This window comes from Triticum aestivum, chromosome 7B (assembly GCF_018294505.1).
Source record: "Triticum aestivum cultivar Chinese Spring chromosome 7B, IWGSC CS RefSeq v2.1, whole genome shotgun sequence".
NCBI classification, from domain to species: domain Eukaryota; kingdom Viridiplantae; phylum Streptophyta; class Magnoliopsida; order Poales; family Poaceae; genus Triticum; species Triticum aestivum.
The window spans coordinates 755705479-755711148 of record NC_057813.1 but is presented as its reverse complement, the minus strand read 5'-3'; the positions used below and the strand labels follow the sequence as shown (position 1 = coordinate 755711148).

General features: G+C 45.0%; 2 pseudogenes; one reads left to right on the top strand and one right to left on the bottom strand.

The window, feature by feature from the left end:
• The window catches only part of LOC123158784 (putative late blight resistance protein homolog R1B-11), a 12026-nt pseudogene extending 10493 nt beyond the window's left edge, over positions 1 to 1533 (top strand).
• Positions 1534 to 2324: 791 nt separating this feature from the next.
• Positions 2325 to 5670, bottom strand: part of LOC123161300 (transmembrane protein 53-like) — a 14702-nt pseudogene continuing 11356 nt past the window's right edge.

The window sequence follows — 5670 nt, the reverse complement described above, 5'->3', positions numbered from 1 at the left end:
GGGGGGGTATGCAGTGTTTCTTGGTCCCAACTTGATTGCCTGGAATGCTCGCAAGCAGGCTACGGTGTCTCGCAGCAGCACAGAAGCCGAGTACAAAGCAGTTGCTGATGCGACAGCTGAGATCATTTGGGTTCAGTCCTTGCTGAGGGAGTTGCGAGTTCCTTCAGTTCACTCTCCAGTGCTTTGGTGTGATAACATTGGTGCTACATACTTATCATCTAACCCAGTGTTTCATGCTCGAACAAAACATATTGAGGTTGACTATCACTTTGTTCGAGAGCGTGTTGCACAGAAGCTGCTTAGCATCAAGTTCATATCATCAAAGGATCAACTTGCTGACATCTTCACGAAGCCTCTTCCACAACCACAGTTTGTAGGCTGCAGGCGCAATCTTAACTTAGTTTGTACTTCAGGCCACAGTTAAGATTGAGGGAGGGTGTTAGACTATATATGGATACGTAGACTTGTGTATACGTGTTGTACTTGTACTTGTACCCTTTGGTACTTATATATAATGAGATAGCCGCACCCCCCAAGGGTGTCGAGCAGTTGCCCCAATATTCTAGTTTTACAATGTTTACCTCACCGATGGGTTTTCTCCACCACCGCCTGCAAGGAGTGTGCGGCAGCAACATAAAGAGCTCCAGACCTTGTTTTGGGATATTTCACATGTTGGCGGTAAATGCTGCTACCATGACATGGAGATTTTATTGGGCCAGATGGGTCAACTAACGACATTATTGTTGGTGATGTCCCCCATGCCCTCCGAGGTGTTTAACATACTTGCAGACATGCCTCGCCTTGTTGATATTTCTCTCGGCGAGTTTGGTGTGCTCGATAAGTTGCCTGCTGAGCTCCCACGGGGTGTCAAGCGTCTTCGTCTCTGTGCCTATGTCATTAAACAAGACCCGATGCAGATCCTGGAGAAGCTTCATTATCTTGTGGTGCTAGAGTTGTCGGGGTACGAAGGTCAAACGATGTTCTGCTCTGCCCAAGGGTTTCCTCGGCTGCAAGAGTTAAAACTTGTTGGTTTCTCAACTGATGATTGGAGGATCGAGGTAGGAGCAATGCCAAAGCTTTCCGACCTGACGCTTCGGGAATGCGATAAGATGAGCGAGCTCCCCGAGGGGTTTCTACACCTTCCGTCCCTCAATCACCTGATGTTGTACAAAATGCCCCAGATTCCCAAAGATGACAACACACTGAAGGAGCTCGAACGGAAAGGATGTCAGGTACATACTTATATTGCTTAAGCTTAATCAAATTGCTCTCTCCTTGCATTTAATTTGCTACATGTAGACGTGCATATGTCTATCTGTGCACAAGTTAATTAGTTTTATTCTTTGATGAAATAAAAAGTAAATTAGCTTCAAATAATGACTTGCATCAATCTATATATACTGCACTGCAGCAAATAAAGGCTAATGTTTTTTTGCTATAGTCTTCATTGATGTTAATTGGTAGTACCACAAGATCAACATTCAACTAAGTTATTTCTTATGAATGATTTTTGCACAGGTGGAATCTTTATGAGACAGGCGAAATCAAAGAATATTTCTCCAGGATGGATCGATGAACACTGCATATCCTTCCAAGTTCCAACTGCATGTTGTGTGATGTATTTGAACAATAATAAAATGCTTCGTCGAGGCGATGCAATGAGTGATGAGTATGTGTGTGTTTCTTTTTCTGATATATGTACCGTGGCTTTGCCTGTTCATGTATTGTGCATTACCTGATCTGTGTTGTACTATTGTATATTACCTGGTTTTTCTCTCTTTTCACAATCAATGAAAAATGGCTTGTCTTGATTGAAGTTTGTATAGCTAACTGTTATTTTGTGCATCAAAATTACCTGTGCATGCATCAGATGTAATTTTGTTTATCACATTTGGTATACACCAGCATCATTTGATCCATTGCACTTGCTGCTGCAAACCACCAGGAAATTACCTCCCTGATTGCTTAATCCGATCCTTTTAAAACCCTCGGTCAAGCACAACAGCAGACATCTGAATGTTTCCTTTGACAGTAAGAATTCTGAATGTTCGGTACACAAGAAACAGCTTCTTGTCATGTGAACATAGCTTTCTTCAGTAGCCACAAGAAATTTGCACGATCACAGCGCGAACCACACACAGAGAGACAGTAACCAGTCGTCAGAGTATGCACAGAGAAACCAGCACATCTCCCATCCACACAAATAAATGGTTTGTGCACTGGAACCAACAGCAAGCCAACCACAATTTTGTTTTGCTTTTCTTATGACGTTTTTTTATAGTTGTGCCTCCTAACATAAACCCACAAGCGAACCAACAAGGAACGAGTAAATTGGGTCAGATGTATAATTAGCCGATGTGTAATCCTGGTACATTTCAATGGATCATCAGGAAAAAATATGTTGGTATTGCTGCAGAAACACCCTATGCAGACGGTGACGGCGACGAGGAGTCCTCGCGTCGGGCCAGCACGCAGTCCTCCAAGAAGTTGGTCAGCTGAGAGGTGTACAGCCCCGGATTGCTGCGGTAATGGTCGACATGAGGGGACGACACAAAGTCACACGACCTCACCTCACACCCTGCTTTTCGTTGCCTCTCCAAAAATGACTCCACTGACTTTGCTGGGACAACCCTATCGGCAGAGCTGTATATGTACAGCTGAGGGCAGTTGGGTTGGTTCGAGGACAGAAGCTCCATAACACCAGACAGCCTCCTGTAAGAAAATAAAAACACAATGTTTGATTAACAGCACTATGCAGGGATGTACTAGGACAGGTTCTATGGCAGTGTTACACTATTTCAATTGGGTAATTTCTTATTATTTGTGATGATCAGATGTTAGTTAGAACCTGAGACATGACATGGCACAGAAATACTGGTAGTCACCTGCATTTGCAACAGATTCCATGGCATTCTTACACTATTTCTGTATTAGGGTATCAAAGCTCATGGCATGATGTTATCAATGATGACAGAAATACTGATGCAATCACCAAACAAACAATGACCTCTTCTACAGGATGGATCACATTCTAAAAGAGATCCACGGAAAAAGCTTAGAGAATTTGGATATTTCCACATGGCTGAAAATGGGCAGCATACCTATTTACGGCTGGATAGTTCAGAACAAGATCAAAAAACTTTTCCAGTGCAGATAGTAGAACCGCCTCGGTAGCTGCTGGTCTGATATCTTTGTGAGACTCCACAACTACGACATCAGACCTTGTATTTGGTGCAGCGCCTTTTGTTACCACGCTGTGTTTCTTCATGATAGCAGCTGAGAAACCTAGAGCCCATACCTAAGTTCAGAAAAAAGAACACAACAATTAAATAACTATGTTTATGTTCGAACAAACGGTTGTTCTGCGTGGTGTTCAAAAATAATTGAGAAACAGAGTAAATGAAAGATATGCAAATGAAGAAGGATAAAACACAACTGAGGGCACATTCGTTCGGCATAATAAACAACAAAATTTGGATATGCAGAATTTACAAAGAGGATATTTTTATAGGATTTTCAATAACCACCTAATACCGTTGATAACAAAGTGCTGGGGGCTGGGGCTGGGGCTGTTGTCCGAAGGGGCGCCGGGGTTTTAGCTGCCACACATATCCGCCTCTGGTGGCCTATCATATCCACCGCCGGTAGGCCATGTCTGAGAGGAGAGGGTGCAGGGGAGGGATAGAGATGGAGATGAGTGGGTGGGGAGCGAACGGGAGAAGACAGAATTAAGCGGCTCGGCGCACCGTGATTAACGCTATCTAAAGGCTCGAAGTATCTCCACGTCGACAAAAACGGCCCCACCCGTCATAATCCTACTTAAAACGGTCGAACCGAGTGACTGGTGTTTTTTACAAAAAGAATAGCCTACGAATTAGTGTTTTGGGGCACAAAACTGTAGACTTGTGGTTTCTGCAAACCTAGACTTCAATGCCAGATGTTATTGCAATTCACACAAGAAAAGCCTAGGAACTTAGGAGAACTCCAGCGCACGACCCAAATGTACGTCCTTTCCGTCCGCTTTTCGTCCGATTGGGCTGGCAATGGGGCCCGTCCGCCCTGATTTGTGGATGCACCGGCCGGGCGCCCAACACGCGGCCGCATCTCGTCCGTGGAGAATAGAAAATAGCACAAATCAAACATAGCAAATAGATGCACGTCTGAAATAGCCTTATTACAACCCATTCAAAATAAAAACAATATCAAATAGTCTTACAACCCAATTAAAATTTGTTTCCATGAAAAAAAACAGATCTATTAGTTGCCAATGTGAGTCCACATGTGTTCAATCAAGTCATCCTAGAGCTGGACATGAGTATTGCCAATCACGCATTCCTGATGAAACTGGACAAACTACTCATAGGTTGCAGGAGGTGGATGCTCAGGCTCAACATTTCCACCCTGTAAATCTAATCCTTGGTCGTAGATGCTATCGTCGCGCTCATCCTCCATGATCATGTTGTGCATGATCACACAAAAAGTCATCGGCTCCCAAAACTTCTGAGTGCTCCGTGTCAATGCAAGGTTAGGAACGATACCCCACCAAGACTGAAGCACACCAAAAGGACGCTCCACATCCTTCCTAGCACTCTCCTGCATTTGGGTAAACATCTGTCTCTTCTCTCCTTGCGGATTGGGTATGGTCTTCATAAGAGTGGACCACTGAGGATAGATACCATCGGCTAAATAATATCCCTTGTTGTAATGATGGCCATTGACCTTAAACTTGACCTCCTGGGAGTGGCTTTCTGCAAGCCTTGCAAACAGTGGAGAATGCTGAAGAACACTGATATTATTTTGAGAACCAGCCATGCCGAAGAAAGAATTCCATGTCCATAGATCTTGTGAAGCCACATCTTCAAGTATAACAGTGGCACCTTTCGCATGCCCTTTGTACTGCCCTTACCAAGCAAATGTACAGTTTTTTCACTTCCAGTGCATATAATCCATACTACCAAGCATGCCCGGAAAGCCCCTCTCGGCATTGATCGCCAACAACCTCTCTGTATCAGCGGCAGTTGGCTCTCTGAGCTACTCAAGGCCGAACACTTCCACCACGGCCTTGCAAAAACTATAGAGATATGTGACATGTGGACTCACTCATACGGATAGCCACAGTACACTCAAAGTGTGGGTCATAAGTGACCACTCCCTCCTGAATACGATTGAACACATGTCTCCTCATTCGAAACCGGTGACGAAATTGATGTGGTTTGAAGAGTGCAGCATCCTTAAAGTAATCGGCATAGAGAAGGGTGTGGCCCTTCTCCCTATTGCAGTTCAAGATCGGAGCATGGCCAGGGATTGATCCCCTGAACCGAGGCCACTTCCTACTAATGTGGTCATGGACGACCAACAGAACCACCACCTCTTCATCATCCGAGGACGAATCATCTGATGAGCAAATGAAGCTGTGAAAGGAATACTCACCCCTGCTATCCATTGTACCTTTTGAGAAAACCGTCGAACACGGCCGGATAGTGCACGTTGTGCTCCCCTCGCAGGCAGCAAAGCAAGGTTTTGGGGGTCGGTGGTGCTGGTGGGCGTCCTGCGGCAATGAACGATCTGTCGGAAGTGGTTGGGGACGACGGGCGACGCCGGCGGCCGTAGCTTCTCTCCCATCGGCAACAAGGAACCACAAGTGCCGGCAAAAAGCTTTCCGGAACGCCA